The 25,414-nt window shown below is 42.8% G+C and overlaps 2 protein-coding genes across 5 annotated transcripts in view; one reads left to right on the top strand and one right to left on the bottom strand.

Moving 5' to 3' along the window:
* The window catches only part of MCHR1 (melanin concentrating hormone receptor 1), a 31,291-nt gene extending 27,174 nt beyond the window's left edge, over positions 1–4,117 (bottom strand). The window contains exon 1 of the mRNA XM_070253679.1: positions 4,003–4,117. The gene's annotated coding sequence lies outside the window, so the exon portion shown is untranslated. The remainder of the gene's footprint in view (positions 1–4,002) is intronic.
* A 6,075-nt stretch (positions 4,118–10,192) lies between these two features.
* The window catches only part of MRTFA (myocardin related transcription factor A), a 194,201-nt gene continuing 178,979 nt past the window's right edge, over positions 10,193–25,414 (top strand). For 2 of the 4 annotated variants that reach the window (XM_070253669.1, XM_070253665.1), the window contains exon 1: positions 14,799–14,927. The gene's annotated coding sequence lies outside the window, so the exon portion shown is untranslated. Of the gene's footprint in view, positions 10,555–10,858; positions 11,423–14,798; positions 14,928–25,414 lie in introns of those variants that run through there. The other 2 variants (XM_070253668.1, XM_070253664.1) reach the window with 2 other exon arrangements.

Below are 25,414 nucleotides of genomic sequence, written 5' to 3'. Positions count from 1 at the left end.
ACCTCAGGCTGCCAAAGAAGAGTGTGTGAACTTAACCACTCGGCCACAGGGCCGGCCCTGAAATCACTATCTTGAAGAGATAGTGGCACCCCAATGTTCATCGCAGCATTATTTACAATAGCCAAGACATGAAAACAACCTAAGTGTCCATTGATGAATGAATGGATAAAGAATGTGGAAAATAAAGAAATGGAATATTATACAATGGAATATTATTCGGCCATAAAAAAGGTAATTCTGCCATTTTCCACAACAGGGATGGACCTTGAGGGCATAATGCTAAGTGAAATAAGTCAGATAGAGAAAGACAAATACCATATGATGTCACATATGTGTGGAATCTAAAAAAATCCAAACTCTTAGAAACAGCGAGTAGATTGGTGGTTGCTAGGGGAGGGGGGGAGGAGGTGGGGAGTGGGTGAAGGTGGTGCAAGGATACAAACTTCCACTTATAAGATGAATAAGTTCTGGAGATAGTATGGTGACCATTGTTAACAATACTGAATTGTATATTTGAAAGTTGCTAAGAGAGTAGATCTTGAAATTTCTCAACATGCGCATACACACACGCACAAATGAGGTGATGTGAGGTGATGAATGTGTTAACTAACCCTATTGTGGTAATCATTTCACAATATATACACATATCAAATCACCACACAGTACACCTTCAGTTCACACCTTCAATTCACAGTGTTATGTCTTAATTATCTCTCAAGAAACCTGGAAAAAATTTTATAAAACCAAGAGAGAATTAAAAGACATGCTTTTAAAAATGCACAAGACTAAACTCTGTCTAGATATAAACCTCTGAGTAATAGAACTATGAGGAAGTGATTTTGATAAAAGTGAGGCTAGTGTTTACTTTTGGGGGGTGATGGGGCTGTGCTTGGAATGGAGCATACAGAAGTGCTTCCTGGGAGGCTGCCAAAGCACTGTTTCTTGACCCAGAAGGCGGTCTCAAAGGTATTTGCCTTATAATCATTCATTACGCTCATCGTTTGTTTTGTGCGGTTTTCTGTATCTGCGTTTTATTTTATAATAAAAAAGATTTTTTAAAAAAAGTAAAAATTGTACATCTGCTCAGGTTACTCACTTTACTGAAAATTCTTCCCCGTCTCCCACTGCCCACACGATGAAGTCTAAGTTCTTAAGCAAGGCCCACAGGACTCTGCCTGACCCAGTCTGCCCCGTGTGCGGAGAGGAAGAGAATACAGAAAACAGGTCATATGGCAGGGCAGGGACTCTCGGAAGAGGGACAGGGCCTAAGAAGCCAAAGGAGGAGGCCTTGACACCCGGAAAGCCAGGACTGGGCTGGCGGAGCCGGGGGACTAGTGGTGTGAGGGTCAGCAAAGGGGTGGGGCTCCTCTCTGCCTCCCACGGCTGTAGTGTCAGGGAGAGAAATGGGGACACCCCTGTCCACGGGGTCACCGCCACAGCGTAAATCCTCAACGTTCAGCGTGTTCTGGTTAGACTAGCTGCCTGGGCTTAATCTTCTACTCTATATATTTTCCCTGATCTTTATTATTTGTCACCTGTTTATATTTTTCCATTTTATTATATTGAGTCTCGTGAGAAGGTTATGATCCTGCAGAACAAGAGTAGGTAAAAAGTATACACTAATTATTTAATTTTAAAATAACAGCTTTGGGGCTGGCCCCATGGCCGAGTGGTTAAGTTCAAGCACTCTGCCTCAGTGGCCCAGGGTTTCACCAGTTCAAATCCTGGGCGTGGACCTAGTACTGATCATCAGGCCACGCTGAGGTGGCGTCCCATGTACCACAACTAGAAGGACCCACAACTAAAATATATACAACTGTGTACTGGGGGGCTTTGGAGAGAAGAAGAAAAAATAAAATCTTTGAAATAAATAAAGAAATAATGGCTTTATTTTTCTCATGAATGTAATTCTGCAGACTTAGAACATGTGCACTCTTCTCTAGTATAGCATACGTCCATAAAAACTGTCTTACATTTTACTGTAGTAACTTTATAAAATATAGAACATAATTGCAGTTTAGAAATGATTTTTTTTTCAGAAGAATAAAGTTGGAAGACTTACACTGCCTGATTTCAAAATAATCACGACAGTGTGGCATTAGTATAAGGACAGAGACAAATAGATCAATGGAACAGAAGAGAGTGTACAGAAAAAAACCCACACATTTGTGGTCAATTGATTTTCAACGAAGGTTCCAAGGCAATTCAGCAGTGGAAAGGATGGTCTTTTCAACAAATGGTGCTGGGACAATTGGATGTCCATATGCAAAAAAACCCCCAAAACAATGTAAATCCTTACCACACGCCATGCACAAAAATGAACTCAAAATGGATCATCGCCCTAAATGTAAGAACTAAAACAACAAGGCTTCTAGAAGAAAAGGTATGAGAAAATCTTTGTGACCTTGATTAGGCAAAGATTTCTTAGATATGACATGAAAAGTACAATCCATAAGAGAAAAATTTAGAAATTGGACTTCATCAAAATTAAAAACTTTTGTTTTTCAAAAGGTACCACTTAAAAAATGAAAGACAAGCCACAGACTGGGAGAGAATATTTTCAAATCAAAAATCCAGTGAAGGACTTGCATCTAGAATATACAAAGAAGTCTTATAAGTCAATAAGAAGACATTCCCCATGACCCTTCCCCCTACCCCCACAGCTGCCTCCAATGGGAAAAGCTTGGAACAGATACTTTACTTGGAAAAAGTATACGGATGGCAAATAAGCACAGAAGAAGATCTCAAATCATTAGTCCTAAGGGAAATACCAAGTAAACCCACAATGGGATCTCACTACACGCTCACTAGAATGGCTGTAATCCAAACGACTGACAACACTAAGTGTTGGTGAAGATGTGGAGGGCTGGAACTCTCTTATGATACAGGTGGGAATGTGAAATGACACAGCCACTTTGGAAAACAGTTGGCAATTTCTTTAAAAGTTAAACATACACTTATCATATGACCCAGCAATCATACTCCTAGGTATCTATCCAGGAGAAATGAAAATGTTCACAGCAGCATTATTCATAATAGTCCCAAACTAGAAATAGTCCAAATGTCCATCGACTTGTGATTACTAAATAAGGTAGTGTAGATAATGTGCCTCAATTAGTGTTCAAAATAGTCATTTATGGAGTACCAATTTTATTTGAAGAATTAGGGGAAAGTCATATAATTTTAACAGGGAGTTAATTTAATTATTTACTTTTATATGAAAACAAAAATAGGTATCACACATATATGGTCCCCTCACATATGAAAAAAAACGTATTTTGACCCTATTTTACACCACACCAAAAATCATTTCCAGAAGGATTGCAAATCTGAAGCTAAAATAAAATTTTAAGAACAAAAACATAGAAGGACATCTTTACAACCTTGGAATAGGCAGATCTTTCCCAAACAGGTAAGAAAAGTGTTAACCATAAATGAAAAAAATTATCAAATAAACTATATTAAAACTAAGAACCTCTATTCATCAAAAGACACCATTAAGGGAGTAAAAAGACAACCCACAAAATAGGGTGAGGTATTCTCAATACATATATCTGATAAAGGTCTCAAATCTAGAACTTAAAAAGAATTCCTTTAAGGCCACCCCGTGGTTAAGTTCACACGCTCTGCTTTGGCGGCCCAGAGTTTCACTGGTTCAGATCCTGGGCGCAGACATGGCACCGCTCATCAGGCCATGCTGAGGCAGCATCCCACATAGCACAACCAGAGGCACTCACAACTAGGATATACAACTATGTACTGGGGGATTTGGGGAGAAGAAGAAGAAAAAAGAAGAAGAAGAAGAAGAAGAAGAAGAAAAAGAAGATTGGCAACAGATGTTAGCTCAGGTGCCAATCTTGAAAAAAGGAATTCCTTTCAATCAATAAGGAAAAGAGACAATCCAACAGAAAAATGGGCAACAGACTTGAACAGATGCTTCACAAAAGAAGCTATCCAAATGCCAAATAAACATATGAAAAGGTTCTTAACTTCGTTACTCACCAGGGAAATGCAAATAAACTAAAATATGATGCCTCTCCACTTGACAGGATACAATAAAAAGGGTGGCGAATAACAAGTCTAGACAGGATATGAAGCAACAGGAACTCTCACTGAGTAAATTTCTACAACTACTTTAGAAAGCTAACTGGCAGCAGATAGTAAAGCTGAAAATATGCCTCCCCTATGACCCAGCAAATATACTCCCAACAGAAACATATGCATGTCTATTAACCAAAAGACATGCCTAAGAAGATTCATACCAGCGCAATGCGTGATAGCCCCATACTGAAAACATCAGCAGAATGGATACATTTACTGTAATCTATGCATACAAAGCCAGGAGAATGAACCAACCACAACCACACACAGAAGTATGGCCTAATCTCACTAACACAGTTTTGAGCAAAATAGGCCAGACTCAGAATACTTTAGATCGTATCATTTCACTTATATAAAAAACAAAAATTGGCAAAACTAATCTATGCTGTCAGACGTCAATGTGGAGGTACCTTGGGCTGGTAGTGATTGGAAGGGAGCATGAGAGGGACTTCTGGGGGCCTGGTGAAGTTCTCTTTCTTGATCTGGGTGCTGGTTAAACACGTGTTCCGTTGGTGAAAATCCTTCGAGCTGTATGATTACGATATATACACATTTCTGTACATTTCTGAAGTATATGTACTTCAACAAAAGGTAACAGAGCAAAAGCAAGAACGGATATATTATGAAGTCAAATTCAAAATATGTCTAAACAAGCCTCAAAGAACTTTCTTGCTTGACGCAGGCTTTCTGGCTTCCCCTAGCAGGGGACGTTCTCTCTTCTTTGAAGGTTCTTTGGTGCAAAACTCTGAAAGGTGTCACTTCCGTTTTCACATGGTGAGGTTTTGAGGTGCCACCTTCAGGAGTCCCTCACGGGAGAGCTTCGCAGTGTGGCTGGGTGTTGGGCTCCTGAGCTGGTGCTCACAGGATTAGTGATTAAGATTAGGGGGAGGCAAGTGAGGCAGGGTAGGGCAAGTGCACGGTCAGAGCATGTCTTGTATTTTAAATTTTTATATTTTGTTCGTGATGGGGCGTGGAGGGGATTAATTTTGATTTTTTGAAATATTGAATTGAAATATTTATGTTGATTATTGAGTTTGGGGTTTTTTTGGTATCCACTTAAATTTTGTGTCTGATTGTCCATATCCTAGATTGCGAGAGCCTGGCCAGATTTCATTTAAGAAAAAAGAAAGAAAGCTCCGTTAGTTTTTATTTTTAAAACAAAATCTTTACTCTCCCCAAGCAGTAAGAACTTTCACTTGGGTTCCATCTCACCCCTTTACCTGGGGTGCCTGGTCTCTGGTGTAGGGAGTAAAGAAGGGGGTGACAGCCCTGAACCACTAGGGGGCGCCAGAGAACAGTTCATAGAGCCAAACCCTCCGGTAAGGGTGTCCTCAGGAAAAGACATTCCCCAGCCTGGATTCCTTTTCTCTGACAAAAACCCATCCATTTTGTGATTCTTTGCCGCTTTATACGCTCCAGTCTCAAATAGGGTCCAAATACACGAGCCAAATTCAGTATGAGAGTATGCTTGGATTCTATCCCCAAAATACCCAAATAAGATATTTATATTGGCTGCGTTGATCAGAAAGCCAAAATAAAATCCCATGGGGATTTATGTTGGTCAGACTGGTGTTTGAACCCTGGTGTATGTGATATGGGGTGTCTTGGTAGGGTGACTAACCTTCTCGATTTGCCTAGGGCTGTCCTGGTTTTAGCACTGAAAGTTCAGCTGCTCAATCTCTCAGTCCTGGCAAACTGGGACCGTTGGTTACCCTACTTGCTTGACCCTCAGTCTTTCTGACCTGTAAAATGAAAATAATGTCAGTACCTACGTCTGGAAGAAATGAATGAAATGATGATGTACATAGTAAGAGCTGAATAAAAATACTAGTTTAGTTTTGTTATCAAGTAACACTGTAGATGGTTGCAGGCATGGCCTGAGTCCTATAAAACCTTTTAAAGAGAGCCCTAGCATTTTTACCACCTTGATCATACATCCAACTCAATTCCCAAAATATGTGATGAGTGCTTATTACGTCTCAAGAAATTATTAGCAGTTTAGAGGTTACGGTATATTTTTAAAAAATGATTGACACGTCTCAAGAATGTAAGGGGACACAGAGAGTGTTTACAGGTATAGGACAAAAAAGTAATCCAAATCCAAGCCCACTGCCACCACCCTCGTAGGTCCTTATTTCCTCCCAGCTGGATAATAGTACTGGTCTGACTTATCTCCTCACCTCCAGTTCAGTGTCCTTCTACCCAACCAACTAACCACCAGGTAAATCTCAAGACATAGTTTAGACCCTGTTCCCAAAAGCCCAATACCTACATCACCGTGGCATTCTTTACCTTTTACAATAGGGCCCCATCAAACTTTCGAGTCTTAGCTCTCAAACAAACCGGACAACTGCCTTGCTCAAACATGTCCCATGTTTTCCTTCCTCATGCTATTACTCCCAGTGTTCCCTAAGTTGGAGTGCCCCACCTCATTCCTGCCTGTCAAACATAAACTCCTTCATATGGCCTGACTGAGTTTTCCACCAGACACTAGCTCTCCCTCCTCTTATTTCATTTCTACTGTCCTTACCGCATTGTTCATATTAGTGTAATTTATGGACTCTGTTCCTGATTGTGGGCAAGGATTGTCTATATCACCTGTTTGTATTTCCTCTAGTTCTTTGTATGTAGCCAACAAATGTTTATTGAATTACATCCAGAATTCTAACTTTAGTACCTGGACCCTGCCTTTGCTAGTTTTTAGTTATGTGATATTGAGTTACTTAATTAACCTCTCTAAGTCTTGGTTCCCTCATCTGAAAAATGGGAATCATAACAGCACCCACCTCATGGCTACCATAAGGATAAAATAAGACAGTGCATTCTGAATGTGTTAGCATTGTGCTTGGCACAGTAGGAGCTATGGATTCTCAGAGATGGAAAAGATCCACTTAGGCTGGAAGAATGGTGGAGGAGGGCTTCCTGGAGGAAGTGGAATGCGAGTTGGGGGGTTTGAATAAAGATAAAAGAGAAGACATTCTAGGCAGAGGGACCAATCTGAACAGAGACTTAAGAAGAAATAGGAAAGAGCAGGATGTGCTGATCAAATCAGGGCTGGTCAAATCCCGGAAAATACCTCTGGAGAGATTCCCCAGGAAGAGAGAGAAAGAGGAAAAGGACAGGGCGAGTAATTTTTGCAGGAGTATGGATTGGCAGGTTGGCAGGAGGGGAAATCAGTCTCTGGCAGTTTGCTGAAAGTTTTTGTCATTGCACTTGCCCCTTTCAGCAACAGCAACAAGATTAGAAGTGGTGGCCAGTTAGATGAGTGGCAGGATCAGAGTGTGTTTATAGCAAGTTGCAGCAAAGGATGGAAATGGACAAAATGACAACTAGTTGCTAATTATCAGCAGCAATATTAAAACCCTACACTTGTGTTAAAGGATTAATTACAGAAGTCCATGAAAGAGTGAATTTGGCTTCGTATCAGCTCAGGGAGAAAAAGCTCTAGAGGAAAGGGGGTGGAGAGGATTGGTTATAAAGTCAGTTTGAGTCACGAAATTTTCTAACGCAATAGTCTAGTGGATGGAGGGAGTCAGATCAAGGAAGGCCGGGGTCTCACTGTGCTCTGGTGGGCACATCACACCTGAGTATTTTAGGTAGTCGCCGTTTGGTTGCAAGGAACAGAAACCCAACTGGGAAGAGAATGTATTGGTCCACAGAGGTAGACTTGGTGCCCCAGATCTCTCAAATAGGCCAGTGTCCCCATCCCCCAGCTGCTGTGAGTGTTGGCAGCTAAGGGTTCCCAGATGCCCGAAATTCCAGAGAATTGCCCTCAGCTGAAGGGAGGGGCTTTGGGGACTTTAACCCCCTCATGGCCCACAGACGCTGGCTGACCGATACTGGGATACACAAAGCTGCTCATTGCCTCATGAGCGGAGAACTCCACGGTGCGATTTATGTTCCAGAGCTCTCTGCTGTGGATCAGGCCAAACTAAGATCAAGTGGAACCTGGCTGGGCTCTTTCCGTTTCCCTGTCTTGCTCAACTTCCTCCTTTACATGTTTTTCCTCCCGTAATAAATCCTGTTCACCAGATCTCTGTTACAGGCTGTTTCTAAGGATCCTGACCTAAGACACCCACAAAATCAAATAGCCAGAAAACAGCTGGATCCAGGTTCTCAGTCATCAGCCATTGTAGCCTTTATCTGTATCTCAGCTCTGACTGACTGTGTTAGTATTGACTTTATCCTTGAGCAACTTTGTTTGGTGATCCTCCCTGTCAACTTCAAATGAGTAGCTGGACAGTTCAGCAGCTTCAGTGCAAAGAGAACTTCACGGTCCCAGTAGTTCCAACAAAGGTCCCAGGACTCATTCTGGTTGGACGGCCTTGGGTCACATGGCTTTCCCTAATCACTGCAAATGGCCGTAGTGGTATGGAGGGGAGAACAGCGCTAGACTGGTCGGGCTGGACTGGGTTATGTGCTCATCCCTGGAAAGGTGAGTAGTGAAGTCAGCCCTGTGGCAGCCATATGAACAGCGCACGGAGAGGAGTGGTTCTCCAGAGGATGTTAGGGTCCCTTTATGAGAAGAAAGAGAACGTTCTCTGGAAGGACAAAAGTAACACATGTCCCCAATAGATCTTGACAAACTGAAGGATGTCCACATGAAGTTATTAGGATACTGAGGCACACGGAAACCATCATCTGAGGAACGGTGGCAAGAAGAAGGGATTTTATCTCTGTTGCTTTGGGGGATGGGTAGAGGGCATGGGAAAGGGGGCATAACAGTTATCTTCAAATATTTGGAATGTTGTCATGATGAAGTAGGATTAGATGCGTTCTGTTAAGCTTTAGGGGATAACGTTAGAATCTAGGGTCAGAGACTAGAGGGAGCCAGATCCTCCATAGGAAGTAGAGAGAGCCAGCCCTGATGGGCTAGTGGTTAAAGTTCAGCGTGCTCTGCTTTGGTGGCCCGGGTTTGGTTCCTGGGTGCAGAATGGAAGCACACCACTTGTCTGTCAGTAGCCATGCTATGGTGGCAGCTCACATAGAAGAGCTAGAAGGACTTACAACTAGAATATACAACTATGTACTGGGGCTTTGGGGAGGAAAAAAAAGAAATACATATAAACACTTTATATACAAATACACATGTATATATGTACAAAATACATACAACTTAAGGTGTCCAGAAAAAGAAGAGGCCTATCTGAGAGGTGGTGAGCTTGCCATGTCTGGGAACCTGTTAATGGGCATATCACTCATCACATGACTAATAAGATACGCTTGTGCTTCCCTCTCACCTTGGCTTTTTCATGAGAGCTGTGTCTAGGTGGACTTTATCTGGAATGCCCCACCTTGACCTTGTCTTAGGGAAATCTGCCCCAACCCAATAATAATAATAATTCCAACCTGCAGTACTTTCTTCTCTAAGCTGTACCTCTGCACCCTCTTGTTAGTCATGACACTTGGGATATGCCGCCTAGCATCACACTGATCTCAGCATGTGCCTTAACTTCCCCCAGTTTGGTGAAAGTGCCCCAGGACAGTGACTATTTCATTTGCCTTACTCCTTCAGTGTATTACTCAAGAAACATTTGTTGAATAAATAATTTCATCAGGACTTTTGTGGAAGGATTCTTGCCTTGGGGGAAGGTGTGTGACTAAGGGGCCACAAGGATCCTGCTGAACTTCCAAGACTCTGTGACCAGTGTATAGTGCCGAACTCGAAGCTGACTTGTAGATGAATAATTGGGAATACCCAGGGCTGTGGGCTTTTGCAGCTGGAGGGGGGCAAGAACCCTCTCCTGCTTTTCCTCTGAGAGTTACAGCAAGGGGCAGTCCTGAGAAACCTTTGGGGGAGAAGAGGGCATCATAGTAAGAATTTCCTCTGGAATTTGAAGTGAGTTGCCCCTCTTCAGTCTTCGTGCCTTCCCACGGCTCCTCCTCAAACCTGGAAGAATGCCCTAGCCCCTTCTTCCTCTAACTACTGTTACTCCTCCCTCCAACCCTGCCTGGTGACACCATCCCCAGGAAGCTTTTGGGAAAGCACTTCCCCCTCTTTTCCACCCCGCCAAGTTGGAGTTATTTCTCCTTTTCTGGGCTCCCTCCCATTGGTGGGGGAGGGGAGCAAATGGCCAGCTTCCACCAAGGCACTTACACAGCGGCCCTTCCTTTGTTTCTTTTTCCCCTTTAGCCTGCTTTCTTTCTCCTTGTTGAAGTCATGGACTAGGTCCATGTGTGGCCTCTGTGCTTAATGCAGGAGACTCGAGCGCGTGCACACACACACACACACCCCTTCACTACATGAGTGGATGCTGGAAAGAGTAGGATATCAGCATTTTAGAATTGCAAGAGTGGTCGAGAGTCCCCTAGGGCAGCCCTCCCTTTTACAGATGCTCTTCCTGGAGTCTCCGGATACAAGCTTTTGGGTTCGTTCAGCTCCTTTTCTTCTCGAAGCCGAAAGCACTTTCTCTGCAGATGATCTCAACCTTCTAGGCAGGTAGGGAGGGGCAGGTAGGTGTCAGCATCCTGCCTTTTACCTTGGGGAAACTGACTCAGAGAAACGAGGCGACGGGCCTCGGTGGGGCGGGGGCTGTAACGGGAATTCAGGGCTCCAGGCCAGTGTGGAATTTATTGTGTCTCCTTTTGGGAAGCGTGAAAGTCAAGCAACCGATTTACGAGCTCCAGGCGGGGGCCTTTCAGCCTCCTGGAAGGATCGGGATCGGGGTCGGGAGGATTAATGCAGTAAAAGCTCGCGGCATTGACCCCTTGGCAACTTGGCGAGTTCCAGCGGGGTCCACCGCCCTTCCCTTGACAGGGTGACCAATGGGCTGCGGTCTGTTTAAGGCCCCAGCGCCCCGCCTCCGGCTCGTCGGCGACCTCCCACCCCCTCGCCGCCGCTCCGCCAGTTCCAGACTTCCCTCCGCGATGAGGTCATCTCCCCGCTGCCCATTGGCTGCACCGGGCCGTCAGTCACAGGAAGTCCCGCCGCCGTCCTCGCCTCCCTCGTACCCCTCCCTTCCCCGCCCTCCCGTCAGTCCGCCGCTCCCGGCCTCCACAAGGCGTCTGATTGGCTAGCGCCACTGTCACTCCCCCTGCGGGAGGTGTGGGAGGCGGGAGGTGGCTGTGGTGGGAGGGCCCGCAGCTTCCGTGGCTGAGAGAAGCCGGCGGCGGCCGGGTCTGTGGTGTCCGCGGCGGCGGCGCGAGCGACCGTTCCATCCTCCCCACCCCCTGGGCTGCGCTCGCCACACGCCCTCCGCTCGTGCCGACTCCTCCCCAGGTCCGCGCGCCTTGGCTGGACGCTGAGCCCCGGGAGGGGACGCGCGCGCTGGGAGCCGGAGCAGGGACCGCCGCGGAGCCGGGCCGGGAGGCGAGCGAGGCGGTGAGTGAGAGTCCGGGCAGGGACCCCTCCCCCACCGCGGCCCCGCCCCGAGCATCCTTTCTCCTCGCAGCCCAGCCGCGCGCGCCCTCGGGGGTCGGGCGGCACCGGCCTCGCGCCCCGGTGCCCTTCAGGCCGGGGTCGCTGAGCCGGGGCGGGCAGCGGGGGCGCGGCCGTGCACCTGTGCGCCGCCGGGCCGGGCCGCGCCGGTGGGGAGGCACCGAGGTTCCCGCCCCCGTGGCGCCCCGGACGTGTTTTGACTGCAGGGACCGGGTGTCGGCGCTTTCCCCGGGATCCTGGGCAAACCCTCAGGATCCCTGTGCAGTCCCGGGGTTCCCAGGCGAGGGAGGCTCCCCTGGACTTGTTGATGCCTGTGTAGCAGCCCGAGTGCCGCCAGGTGCAAGGGCGCTGGCAGGTTTGAAACTTGACGGCCAAGAACTTTACCCTCTAAGAAAGTGTCTGTGTGTCAGGACACTTTGATGACATCCCCCGCCCTGGCCGGTACCATAAGAAAGCCTTGATACTCTGGAGTGGCTGGGGCTGGAGTTTGGAGTCAGACTCTCAAACCTGCGATTGGCTAGCGGTGTAATCTTGGGCCTCAGTGTCCTCATCGGAAAAATGGGGATAACACCTGTCACAGGAGGTCGTTGTAAGTGGAGAACGACAGGTGGACCAGTTTGTATCTAAGCACCAGCCCAACTGGGCTTTGTCAGGATTTCTCTCTGTTTTCTCACTGTTACGTAGCATAACTACAGGGCAGTTGGGTGGACAGTTAACTACTTACCAGCCTGTACTTGGCATGAAGTGTGTGTAGACAGGAATGTGAAATACGTCCCTTAAATGTACTAATGAAATTACACCCAGCTTCGTGTGTTTCTACATACTTTTAAGTCCATAAGATGTCTGAAATGTCCTCAAGTTGCCAGTTTTTGAGGTCTTTTCAAGATCTTTTCTACCTGAAGCCAAAGCTCGTAACATAATCTTTATTTTCAATAAGAAGTTAAATTTATGCATTTTACTTTAGAAGACCCCCCAAAAGACTACAGATTCTCTTATGCAGTTTTGCTGTTGAAAAGCAGCCACCTCCCAGGGGTGAGGTGGTACAGCCAGCTGGCCCACAGCCCCATGCCTGCAGGGTGGGGAACCTTGGGCTGAAAGTTATTAAACAAAGTTTTGCCTAATGTCGTTTGCATTTTTCATAGTGAATCAAAGGGCTTTATGATGCTCAGTTTCGTAATGAAACAATTTAATAAGAAGCAAACCCTTACTGCTTTTTTCAAAAACACGTGCAAAGAAAAACGGACTCTAGTCTAGTTCTAGCGTTTGCTCCAGTTCTTTGCCAATAACTGTTAAAAAGAGCCCTGTTTGAAAAGGCTTCCAAAAGTCACATCCATTAGGATACATTTTTTATTTAGACTAAAATCATATGAGATGGGAGAGTAATATGTACACCATAATCCAAAAGTATTTATTGCAGACCTACCATGGCCGTAAGACTCTGCCAAGTGCTATGAGGAAGGGATTCAAAAGAGGTATAAAACAGCATCTCGGCCCATAAAGGGCAAAACCATAAAGTTTGGGTCACCCATTGGTAATTATGGGTACTACTTAAGTAATGACTTCATTCATTCATTGATTCACTCAACAAACTTTTGTTCCATGTTTGTAGTGTGTCAGGTGTTTTTCGAAAAGCCGAGGATATGAAGACAAGTGAGAGGGACTGGCCCCGTGGCCAAGTGGTTAAGTTCGCGCACTCTGCTTCGGCAGCCCAGGGTTTTGCCGGTTTGAATCCTGGGCATGGAGATGGCACCACTCATCAAGCCATGCTGAGGTGGCGTCCTACATGCCACAACTAGAAGGACCCACAACTAAAAATACACAACTATGTACTCGGGGGCTTTGGGAAAAAGGAAAAATAAAATCTTTAAAAAAAAAAAAAGATAAGTGAGATATGGTCCTTGCTCACGAGGAGCTCACAGTCTGGTGGGAGAGGCAGAAAGTGACAGACAGTTGTAACACTCTGAAATAAATTCTAAGTACAAACCCAGAATTGTATGGGAGAGTCAAGGGAGCTTTCCCTTTGACTTCAAAGAGAAGATGGTGTTTGAACTGAATCATTAGATGAAGGAGAGGAAGACCATTCTGAACAGAAGTAACTGAGCTTGGGAGAATTTCCTGACATCTTCTGAATGCAGGTTCAAACCCTAGCGAAGAGGAAGGAAACTGATATCCTTGATGCCCACTGTGTAACAGGCATTAAGCTAGGCTTTTAATGTATTACTTAATCCTCACAACAATGCTATGAGGTAGATTTTAGCTCCTCTTTAGGATAGGGAAACTGAGGCTCAGGATAGTTAAGTAATATTTCTAAGGTGACACCATTAGTGACAGCCAGCACCTGAATCTCTTACTTAAAAGTATAGTAAACCCTTTTCCTTTTAACATTCTGCTTTGTAGAAGTAAATATAAACGAGGTGAGAAAGTTCCACCTACACGTCATTTTGCTACATCTATTCACATTTATTTGTTAGAGCTTGTATAACAAAGATTATCTTTATCAAATGATATTTATTTTATGCTTATAAATGTGATGGCATTTGCTGAAAAGTGTGACCCGTGGAAACATTTAGTAAAAATGGAGGACATTGATACATACAAGGAATGGGATCTGCAGACATGTGGCCAATTAAATAGACAATGAAAGGAAAAAAATAGTTTTGAATAATTAATTTTTACGAAGGAGAAATTAGAATTTTGAAGTTATATTAACAACGATTGTTGTGTTATATTTAGAGAGACCACTATAGCAAGAGCATATACTAGATTGTAAGTTCCACAAGGGCAAGGATATTTGTTTAATTTGTTCCCAGCTTTAAGAGCAGTTCTTGGGACTAGTAGAAGCTCAGTAAATATTTGTTCAATAAAAGATGAACTTGAACAAATATATATTTACGGTGAGTGGTGTATGTGTGTGTGTAAATGTTAGGGTTGATAGAATTGACTGACATAAGGAGCATTTTCATCTGCTGAGAAAAAACTTTGGTCAGGTGCTTGTATTTCAGACGGTCTTTGAGAGAGAAGGGAGGACAGTGATTGAGTCCAGAGGAAGTGCTTTAGGCTCAGGGAGTAGTTTATAAATGGATATAATTTGGAAGAAAAGGAACATTGAACAAAGGGAATGGCTCCCCGGCACACTTCAACAAATAAAAGCACTGTGTATTTCTAAGGCCTTAATGGAGTTTTGAGAATCAAGCAAATAGTCTCTGCTCTCAAGGAGGTTACAGTTTTAGAGAGTAATTAGTTAGCTCTCTATCGCTGCATAACAAATTACCCCAAATTTAGTGTTTAAGACAATAATAAACATTTGTTCTCTCTCTCAGTTTCTATGAGTCAGGAGTTTGGGAACAGCTTGGCTGAGTGGTTCATGCCCAGAGTCTCTCAAGAGATTGCAGTGGTATGTCAGCTGATCATCTGAAGACTTGACCTGGGCTGGCGGATCCTCTTCAAGGTGGCTACTCATATGGCTGGCAAGTTGGTGCAGGCTGCTGGTGGGAGGTCTCAGTTACTTTCCGTATGGGCCTCTCCGTAGAACTAGTTGAATGCCCTCCGGGCATGGCAGCTGGCTTCCCCCAGAGCAGGTTATCCAAGAGGCCAAGCTGCCTTGTCTACTTTGGAAGTTACATATGATCTTTTCTCCAGTATTCTGTTGGTCACACGTTATAGGAAGGGACTACACAGCATGTGGATACCAGGAGATGAGGATCACTGGGGGCCATCTTGGATGCTGGCTACTGTCGTGGGTAGTGTAGAAAAAAATTAATGTTAGAAGAAGGTACAGAGTGCTGGGGAGGGGAGGGAATGATTTGGAGGAGGGAAGGATTGCCTTTGGGAAGATGAGGGAATTGGGAAAGATTTAATTCTTTTAATTGATGTTCACAAGTATTTATTGGGTGCTTACTATGTGCTTCCACATGGTAGGCTAATATGTGGAAGTGGACATTGAATTAGGGCCACATGAAATGTTTTAAGTAGTCTAGACCAGCATTGACACTAAGGACAAATATTTGATCTGTGTGTGTAAAATGAGAGTGGAGTCAGTTTTCTGATATTGAAGAGAACAGTGACTTATCAGAGTGATAGACAAGCAGCTACAGAGTAGAAGCAGTTAGGAGCATAAGTGCTAGAACCGTACTGCCTGAATTTGAATCCTGGCTCCACCACTTGCCAGCTGTGTGACCCTGGGTGTGTGATATGATACTCTTGCTACTTTCTCTTCTCAGTGACTCACTAACTGTAAAATGGGGATAATAATGTGCCTGCTGTGTATTGTTGCTATGAGGGTTAAATAAAAATATGCCAAGTCCTTGGAACAGCTTTACATACATCATTATCATCATCATCGTTATTATTTTTTGGCAGTAGCATAGAACTGGCATTGGTGAATGAAGTTGGAGTCAGAGATGAATGAATGTGAGTATTCAGAAAGAGGCATTTAAATGTCAGTCATTGCTGCTTCAGCATCAGTTTTTCTAGTTCAAGTACCTACGTCTAGATAATTTTTATTTTGAAAAGTAGAGTGACCCAGTGATTTTATTAGTTGAACTCCACAATTAAAATAAGACCTTAGGAGGTGCACAGGTGCCTGTTAAGGGTGTCTCATATCCTCTTCTTGTCCCTCTTTAAGTTACTGGGCCCTCTCTTTGCAGAATGGGTTTAGCCAGAAACAGTACTTAAAGATGCATGTGCTCCAGAAGAGCTTAGAGGTGGAACTAGGGCTCATAGTAAAAATATCTAGAATGATGGGGCCGGCCTGGTGGCGCAGCAGTGAAGTTCACACATTCTGCTTCTTGGTTGCCCGGGGTTCGCCAGTTCGGATCCTGGGTGCGGACATGACACTGCTTGGCAAAACCCATGCTGTGGTGGGCGTCCCATGTATAAAATCGAGGAAGATGGGCATGGATGATAGCTCAGGGCCAGGCTTCCTCAGCGAAAAAAAGAGGAGGATTGGCAGTAGTTAGCTCAGGGCTAGTCTTCCTCAAAAAAAAAAAAATCTAGAAGGAGAGCTTTTGTGACTGAGTCACAAAAGAATCTGCAGATTCTTAAAAATACTGACAGTGTCACTTCTATGAAGAGGGAAGACCATTGAACGCCAAGTTGCTGCAGGTGTTAAAGTGGAAATTGGATGACCTGCCAGGGTGCCTTGGGTGGAGCTAATTGCTTAAGTTGCCTTTAGTTCTACGGTTCGCTGACTCAAGTCCAGCTCCCATTGGTTTGTTGAACAGTGGCACTGATAAATTAAATGTTTTGAAGTGCTGCAACAATCTAGTGGGTGAGGCTAGACCAGTTCCGTACCCTGTGCTTAAGGCCGGCTTACATAGCAGTAATAGAAGATGTGCAGAATCCGTGAAACACTGAGCGTTGTGAAATTTTCTTTTTCTTTTTTTCAGATACTGTAGTTTTATTTCTGTGGTATATCTGGTTCGTTTGCCTCCCTACTCACTCTTGTTAATATGCATTTAGAAATCATTCCCTGTATAAATGAGTGCCAGGAATGAGTAATCTGGATAGTTCATTTTGAAATTTGGAGTGTTTCCTCTGTTTGTTACTGAATTTGAAGATAGGTGGGCTATTTACAGGCCTTTGACCTCTGAAATTGTAAGTGGGAATTAAGGGTGACTTTGGTTTTTTGAAAAATCTTTATTCTGGTATCAAAATTTAAAGTATAATGGATATAATTTGGAGAAAAAAATCTAAACTCCTTGGTATGAGAGTAAAATAGCTAGTGAGGTAACATGTCAAGTTTAAGGGCAAGAGCAGAGCTGGGTAATGATGATTGTCAGCTGAGTAACCATGGGTTCACTACTTAACCTTTTTGTGACTCAGTTTCCTCATCTGTCAAATGGAGTTATTCTTACAGTATGAAGTTGTTATAAGGATTACGGAGAAATGTAAAGGAAAGTAACAGTGGCATCTGCTTTACGTTAGTCATCGTGCTACCTCCTTAACCTTCACACTAGCTCTATGAAATAAGTAGTAGCACCATTTTGCAGATGAAGAAAGAGAAACTTGGAGAGATGAATTAATTTAACTTAGGAAGATCACAGTCAGGATTTGAACCCAGGCCTGTCTTTGAATTAAAACATGCTGATTCCCTACGATAATGTGTATAAACTGCCGAACTTTGCGTTCAGTAAATGTCTGTTCCTCTTTACCTTCTTTTGCATAGCTATGAATTGTGAAAATGTTAGTATAGTGAGAATTCTTTATGATAATAATCAGGGTGTTGAAGCTCTCGAGATATTCTTTGTAATATTCCTTATATGTATTTTGTTGCCATTCCTGAAATGGAAAGCTATAATAGTGACTTCACGTCTTAAGTTGCTCAATAAATACTTACTAAATAAGGCCATACTATAATGTCCAAATTTTTAAAATTTTTTTGTCAGTGTTTCAGTATCTTTGTAACTGTAAATGGTGTAAGTGATGCCAGAGTGTCTTAATCGTGGTTAATTTGTGCATTTTTTTCACTACCACAAAACTTACAGGAACTTGGAAAGTTGTCCTCTCTTCATACTTTAGGACGCACCATGTTGCATTTTGCTATTAGAGTGGTATCATGGTTGAAACTGGTTTTATTGTTGATTTTGTATTTTGTAATATGTAGATATATTTAACATAGTCTTTTAAAATTTGCAATTGATGTGTTGTCTTTTTCATTAAGAGGTAGAGATAGGGAAACAATTTAGAAATGAAAAGTAAGAGTCATTTTCTTTCTTATCCTCAATACATATGCTAATCACTTTTTATGAAAAATCACTTCAACTAGAGCTTCCATTCAGGAGCCTTTCACTGTTTAATTCTAACATTCCAGGTTAATGCCCTAAGGTTGTGGCATTGAAGGCAAAGATGTAGCACTTTAAATTCTATTTTATAGATTCAGTGAGTCATTTCACATTATCTTGTTAATATTTCCTTTCTGTTCAGATTTTTTTCTTTTTTCACGGGAGGCGGGGAATCTTGGAATGGGAATAGGGAACCAAAAATATAATGAGATCGGGGCTGGCCCCGTGGCTGAGTGGTTAAGTTCGCGCGCTCCGCTGCAGGCGGCCCAGTGTTTAGTTGGTTCGAATCCTGGGCGCGGACGTGGCACTGCTCATCAAACCACGCTGAGGCAGTGTCCCACATGTCACAACTAGAAGGACCCACAATGAAGAATATACAACTGTGTACCGGGGGGTTTTGGGGAGAAAAAGGAAAAAAATAAAATCTTAAAAAAAAAAAAATATATATATATATATATATAATGAGATCATAGACTAGCAATTTGAAATTAAATAAAGATTTCTTTTACTCAGTAGAAGTTCATAGGATGGTATGGTTCATTTGGTATCTGTCGTAAGTCTTTGTATACATTGAGTCAAATGATTATTTATTTAATCATTTTCCTAAATCAGTCACACTGTAGCATGATTGGCCTTTGTTTTTTCCCCTTTTCCCTTTTACCTGAAAGCTGATTCGGAAGGTGAACCTGGCAGAAACAATATGTATGAAAACTGGGCATGACCTGTACAATTTGGACAAGCTATTCATGACATTTTATTTTCAACATGGTTAATAACCTGTTGGGTGCCTAAATAAAACTGAGTTAATTATAGTGTAACCTTTTGTTCTATTTGGAGAGTGCTAAGGGATTTTTGAATACCCTCCAAAGTTCACCTTCATCAAGTGAGCTTAGAAAGCTCTTTCTAGAGCGGGGATCCTCAAAACTTTACCTGCATGACCCTCTCTAGCTCTTCTGGCCACTTCTTTGTTTTGTTTTGAAAAAAGCTTAGTAGATTTCCCTATGTTTGGAGATGGTAGTGTGATGAGTTTTGCAGTTGAATGCACCTGTTTTCAGTCCTGGCTCTACCGCTCACTAGCTCTGTGATCTTGGGCAAGGGAATTAATCTTTCTGAATCTCTCTTTCCTCATAGGATAGTTGTGAGAGGTAAATAAAATTACTTCTAAAGCATTTAGCACATAATAGGCATTCTATGCATGTTAATTTTTATAGCACCCAGAATTTTCCTTTTGTAGCACTAGCTATAATTACAGCTAAATAATTGTGTGATTATTTATGTTTTTCTTCTTATAAGCTTCATGAGGCCGGAAATCATGTCTGTCTCTTCACTGCTGTATTCCCAGCACCCAACATGGTGCTTGGCATGGCATGTAATAGAATAAATGCTCAATAAATATTTGTTGAATGAATGAAAGTGACCCACCCCCTCTCCTTACCCTGTCCTCCCTTGCCTTAAAGGACGGTGTCCTGAACTTATTTTCTTTGGCCCACTTGAGAACTAGTCAACTTTTTACTGGAACTTTGGTCTATTAAAGATTGGAGCTGGATAAAGGGGAGGGCAGTGAACAGATGAATAACAACCAGAAAGAGAGCAGAGTAATAGTCAAAGTAACTTATAATACTGTAAATATAATCATAGTACTCTGAACTTTCTAGCCCTCTCTAATCTGGTTTCCAGTCCCCAATTTTACCAAAAGTTTTCAGTGACTACACCACTGACTTGGATGTTGCTGAGCCAGTGGGTTGTCCCAAGCTTAGTAAAATGTTAACTCTTCTAGTTACTCAGGCAGGAACCTTGGAGTCATCTTCTCTTTCTTTCCCACTTCATATCCAATCCATCAACAAATCCTGTTAGCTCTGTCTTCTGAATAGATCCACAATCTGATCACTTCTCACCAACTCCATCATAATCATCCTTGTCTAAGCCATCTGTATTAGTTTAGTTTCTTGTGGTTGCTGTAACAAATTACCACAAACTTGGTGGTGTAAAACAATGCATATTTATTCTTTTACGGTTCTGAAGGCCAGATGTCTGAAATCATTTTCACAGGGCTGAAATCAAGGTGTCAACAGTAGAGCTGCACTCCTACCAGAGGCCTTAGGGGAGGGGCTGTTCCTCACCTCTTCCAGCTTCTGGTGGCTGCTGGCATTCCTTGGCTTGTGGCAGTATCACTCACTTCCATCTTCAAGGCCAGCATCTTCAAGTCTCTGTCTGCAAATCTCCTTCTCCTCTGTGTTTGTCAAATCTTTGTTTGCCTCCCTGTTGTAAAGACCTGTGATTGCATTTAGGACTCATCTGGATAATCCAGGCTGATCTCCTATTCCAAGGTCCTGAATTTAATCACATCTTCAAAGACCCTCCTCCTCTTTTCTTTTTTTTTTTTGTGCCAAATAAGGTAACATTTTCAGGTTCCAGAGATTGGGATGTGGAAGATGTGGCTGTCTTTTAGGGTGCCGTTTTTCAGTCTACCACAGTCTGCCCTTTGGCCCCCAAAGATTCACATCTGTCCCACATGCAAAATACATCCATCCCATTCCAGCATTTCTGAAAGTCTCAACCCATTGTAGCATTACTCAAGCCCAAGATCTTATCTAAATAAAAATCATCAGCTCAAAAGTCCACAATCTCATTATATAAATGTCTAGATCAGGTATAGGTAAGACTCTGGGTATGATCCATCCTGGGGCAAAATTCCTTTTCATCTGTGGACCTATGAAATTAGAAAACAAGTTGTATGTTTCTAAAATACAGTGGTGGGACAGGCAAAGTATGATTGTTATAGACTTTCCCATTCCCAAAAAGAAAATTCAAGGAATAAGTATGTCATTAGTCCCAAGCAATTTCAAAATTCATCAGGGAGAATTTAATTAGTTTTCAAAGCCTAGGAGTAATCCTCTGTGGCTTGAGACTCTATCCTCTGGGCTTTTGGCTGTGTCTTCTGCAATCATGGCTTTGGCTTCTGGATCCAAGCCTCAGCTCTTGGAGTTATCCATATTTTTTCTTGAAGAGTAGCACGTTTGCAACTGAGTAGTTTTATTAACCTGTTTTTTGCCTGAAGAATTTTGCTAGTCTGACAGCCTGCCTTTATTTTGTTTTCTCTCTGTCCCTTTCAGGCCAAGCTGTCAGTGTTTCTGCTGATAGAACATTCTCAGAAACTTTGTGAATCTCCTGTGTATATGGTTCGATGATTTTTGCATTAGACAAGAGGGTCCTTGGGGGCTGGCCCGGTGGCACAGCGGTTAAGTGTGCACGTTCCACTTTGGCGGCCTGGGGTTTGCCAGTTTGGATCCTGGTACGGATATGGCACCACTTGGCAAGCCATGCTGTGGTAGGCATTCCACATATAAAGTAGAGGAAGATGGGCATGGATGTTAGCACAGGGCCAGTCTTCCTCAGAAAAAAGAAGAGGATTGGCAGCAGTTAGCTCAGGGCTAATCTTTCTCAATTAAAAAAAAAAAACGAGTGTCCTCCATAGATCTTTTCTAGGTAATCTCATGTCTTTTCCTAGCTTCTCCTTATTAGATGGTTGGTTGAGGAGATCCCTGAGTAATAGAGTAATCTCTTCAGCACTAGTAAAAGGTTGTACAGCTACACCCTTGCCTTTTTGTCCACAGCAGTGCTTTCTTAATAATGCATCTCCGTATTTTAGCTTTTTTGTGATTGAGATAAGCTGAGAATTTCCCAAATCATCAAGTCCTGGTTTCTTTTGTTTAGCATTTCACCCATCAGTTTAGCTTTCCTCTTGCATTTTATTGCAAGCAGAAAGAAGAAACCAGGCTGTACCTTCAACATGTTGCTTACAAATCTGCTTAGCTACATATCCAAGATCATCACTTACAAATTCTACTTTTCTTACAACCGTAGGTCATATTTCAGCTAAGTTTTTTCCCCACTATTTGAAAAGGATCTTCTTTCCTCCAGTTTCCAGTAATGTTCCTCATTTCCTTCTGAGCTCTCATGAGAAGAACCTATAATGTTCATATGTTTTTTTTTTGGGTGAGGAAGATTGGCCCTGAGCTAACATCTGTTGTGAATCTTCCTCCTTTTGCTTGAGAAGATTGTTGCTGAGCTAACGTCTATGCCAGTCTTTCTCTATTTTGTATGTGGGACACCACCACAGCATGGCTTGATGAGCACTGGGTAGGTCCATGCCCGGGATCTGAACCTGCGAACGCCCAGCTGCCAAAGTGGAGCATGTAAACAACCACTGCACCACTGGGCCAGCCCCTAATGTTGGTATTTTTACAAGCATTCTGTTTATGATAACATATGTCTTCTCTAAAAACAATATAGGCTTTCTCTTCTTTGCTTCTCACTTCCTTCTGAGCTCTCACCAGGAGTGCCTTTGATGTTCATATTAGTCTAACAGTCTCTTTAAGGCAATCTAGGCCTTTACTCTTATGCTTCTTAAAATTCTTCTAGCCTCTACCCATTATCCAATTTCAAAGCTTCTTCTACATTTTTAAGTATTTGTTACAACAGCACTCCACGTCCAGATACCAAAATCTGTATCAGTCAGGGTTAAACCAGAAAAACAGAACCAGTAGGATGGATATGTAAATGTCTGTATAGATCTATTATCTATCTCTCTATATATGTAAAGGGATTTATTGTAAAGATTTATTCCTTATATGATTGTGGGGACTGGCAAGGCAAGTATGGCATCCATAGGCTAGGCTTTCATAAAGGACGGGTTGGAATTCTCAGCAGGAGCTGAAGTTGCTATCCACAGGTGGAATTTTTTCTTCTTCTGGGAAACCTCAGTTCTACTCTTAAGGCCTTTTTAACTGATTGAATCAGGCCTACTCAGATCAACTAGGATAATCTCTTTTACTTAAAATGAACTGATTATGAATGCTAATCACATTTACAGAATACCTTCACAGCAACTCTTAGAATAGTGTTTGAATAACTGGGGACTATAGCCTAACGGAGTTGATACATACAACTGACCATTACACTATCATTATTATTCTTGCCTGGATTTTTGCAGTAGCTTCCTTTGAACTGGATCTACTGCTTCTGCCCTTCATTTTTTATGATTTGCTCTCCACATAGATCATAGATCTTATGATCTGCTCTCCAGAGTCAATTTCATGATCTACCACTCTTCCCCTTGCTTACACTACTGCTATCCCACTGGATTCCTTGCTGTTCCTGGGTCACATCAGGTCTTTGTGCTTGCTATTCCCTCTGCCTGAAATACTCTCTCCCTGGATCTTCATATGAGTTTATTCCTCACTTATTTCAGATCTTTGCTCAGATGTCTCCTTATTAGAGAGACCACCATATATAAAAAAGCCACTTCACTCCCCAATCCCAGGCATTCCCCATTTCTCTCATCCTGCTTTACTTTTTCCACAGGACTTATAACCACTTGACATATATTTGTTGTCTGTCTCCTCCCACTACATGATAGTCTCTACAAGGACAGGGACTTTATTTTGTTTATTGCTGTATCCTCAGCACCAGCAGTACTTGACATGTTATAAGTGCTTAATAAATAAACAAACAAATATATATATTTTTTTATGAGGAAATATTGGCCCTGAGCTAGCATCTCTTGCTAATCTTCCTCTATTTTATGTGGGATGCTGCCACAGCATGGCTTGATGAGTGGTGCTAGATCCGTGCCCAGGATCCGAACCCACGAACTACCCCAGGCCGTCAAAGTAGATTGTGCAGACTTAACCACTATGCCACTGTGCCAGCCCCCTAATAAATATTTTTTGAATGGATTAATAAATGAAGGAATGGACTTTTTCATTCTTCTTCTTTTACCTCTCAAGTGGAATTTTTTTTTGAGGAAGATTAGCCCTGAGCTAACATCTGCTGCCAACCCTCCTCTTTTTGCTGAGGAAGGCTGGCGCTGAGCTAACATCCGTGCCCATCTTCCTCTACTTTATATGTGGAACACCTACCACAGCATGGCTTGCCAAACAGTGCCATGTCCTGGGATCTGAACCAGCGAACCTCAGGCTGCCAAAGCGGAACGTGTGCACTTAACCGCTGTGCCACCAGGCCGGCCTCTCAAGTGGATTTTTAACATAGTTGATCACTTTCTTTCTTGAACCATTTTATGTTCTTGGTATGACATATTCTCCTAGTTTTTCTTCTGGTACCTTATCCATTCCTTACACTTCTCCTGCCGTTCTTTCTCAGTCTCTTGCTAGATCTTCTTCAACTTGGACTCTGAGTGGGATTTTCTCAGGACTCAGCCTCAAAACCTCTTATTGTCTCTCTCTGTAGGAGATCTCATCTAGTCCCATACCTCTAAATACCACCTATATGCCAATGATTCCTAAATGTGTATCTCTGTCTTTTTTGAACAGGAGTCATCTTGTCACCTCCACTTGGATGTCTCACAGACATCTCAAATTTGTATTCCAAACTGAATTCTTAACCTCCATTCCAATTGCCAAAGTTGTTCCTGCTCCAGTGTTCCCCATTTCTGTAAGTGACAATTCTGTCCACCTAGTTACAGAAGCCCAAAGTCTGAAGGGTCGTTTTTGACATCTCGCTCTTCCTCCTCACATTCATTCCGTCATCAATTTCTGTTGGTAATCATTCCATAAATATTATCTCGTTTGTTACCTTCTCTTTTCTTTTACTAAAGCCATTCTAGCTAGTTCAAGCCATGCTCTTTCCAGGACCACTTCAATAAATTAACAGTTTCACTGCCTCCATCCTTCCTTCTGACCCTAATCAATTCTCCGCACTGAAGCCAGAGTTTTAAAATGCAAATCTAATTATATCATACTCCTCCTCGTTCCCCTAAGCCTTTCACTGACTATAGGCTCCAAGTAGGTAACTTAAATGAATGGAATTGGGTAGATCAGGGATTTTAATAAGGAGTGGTAGGAACTGTGGCAAATTGGAGAGGATATGCCCTGTCTAAAGATGGTTGCCACTTCTTAGTTCTAGTATATTGTTGGCATATGGGAGTGTAGGCCCACAATTGCTGGTCTTCTGGGGTTTTTCCAAGGGAAGACTGAAATCTAGATTTTTTTAAATTGTGAATTTTTCTCTATCTTAAAATGTTGGCAACCAATTTAAATTTTAAAAAAATTCTGTGCTTAGGAATAAATCTAATGGAAGATATATAAGACCTTTGCACTGGAAATCACAAAACATTGCTGAGAGAAGTTAAAGA

Source organism: Equus caballus, chromosome 28 (genome assembly GCF_041296265.1).
Source record: "Equus caballus isolate H_3958 breed thoroughbred chromosome 28, TB-T2T, whole genome shotgun sequence".
Lineage (NCBI taxonomy): Eukaryota > Metazoa > Chordata > Mammalia > Perissodactyla > Equidae > Equus > Equus caballus.
This window is presented reverse-complemented; position numbering and strand designations above follow the sequence as displayed.